This window comes from Mus pahari, chromosome 9 (genome assembly GCF_900095145.1).
Source record: "Mus pahari chromosome 9, PAHARI_EIJ_v1.1, whole genome shotgun sequence".
Lineage (NCBI taxonomy): Eukaryota > Metazoa > Chordata > Mammalia > Rodentia > Muridae > Mus > Mus pahari.
Genome location: NC_034598.1, coordinates 21,845,044 through 21,846,239, shown reverse-complemented (window position 1 = coordinate 21,846,239; position 1,196 = coordinate 21,845,044).

Here is a 1,196-nt window from a genome sequence, read left to right as displayed (position 1 = left end):
CATATCTAGTGACTTCTTTTGTGATTGGGTTACCTCACTAAGGATGAAAGTCTTTTCTTGATAAGAATTTTATTCTACTTTTTTCATTTATTTATTTATTTATTTATTTATTTATTTATTTATTTATTTATTTATTTTCTTTTTGAGACAGGATAACATGTAGCTCAGGCTAGTCTCAAACTCACTGAAAAAACCAGAGATGACATTAAACTTCTGACCCTCTTTTCTCAGTATGCTGATATTGCAGACACAAGTCACTCACTGTGTCTAGTTTTATATAATGTTGGGAATTAAACTCAAGGCTTCATGTATGCTAAGGAGGTATTCTCCCAATTGAGTGGCATACTCAGCTCTCTATGCATTCTTCAGATCTGTTCAATAGTTTCAGGGTTACCAGTAAAAGAAGCAAACATAAAAGCATTCTTGAAGATGTATCACCTCTCTCTCTCTCTCTCTCTCTCTCTCTCTCTCTCTCTCTCTCTCTCTCTCTCTCTTTCTCTCATCTATCTGTCTGTCTGTCTATGTATTTATCATCTACCTATCTATTCTGTCATTTAACTATTATCTGTCATCTAACATCTATCTATCTGTAGGCTTGTATCCAGGTGAATTTGTGCACACACACCTGTATAGAGAAGCCAGAAAATGGCATTGAACATCCTACCACACTCAGGTCACTTCTCTTGAGGTAGGGTTTCATCATTTGAAAGCCAGCAACCCCAGATGATGCTCCTGATACTGCTCTCTTTGGAAATTGATACATTGGTGCAAGCATCCATACTCTGCTAATGATTGCAAAGCAAGTACTCCAACCATTGAACCATCACTCCAGTCTCAAATAAAACATTCTTATTTTATTGGATGCTAATTTACAAAATTTCTGATCACCGACTATTAGAGAAAGTACAGAGGCTTAATGACATTATTAAATAGACCATTAATTACAAATGTATTCTTCAACTTATTAAGATAAAAAGAAATAATAAAGTATGGCCAGAATAAACTATTTGGCATTAGGTAAAACAGATTATGTTTGCATTTACTGTAGTTAAATTTGAGGGAACATTCGAATGGAGGAGCTAGAGAAAGTACCCAAGGAGCTGAAGGGGGATGCAACCCTGTAGGTGGAACAACAATATGAACTAACCAGTACCCCCTGAGCTCATGTCTCTAGCTGCATATGTAGCAGAAGATGG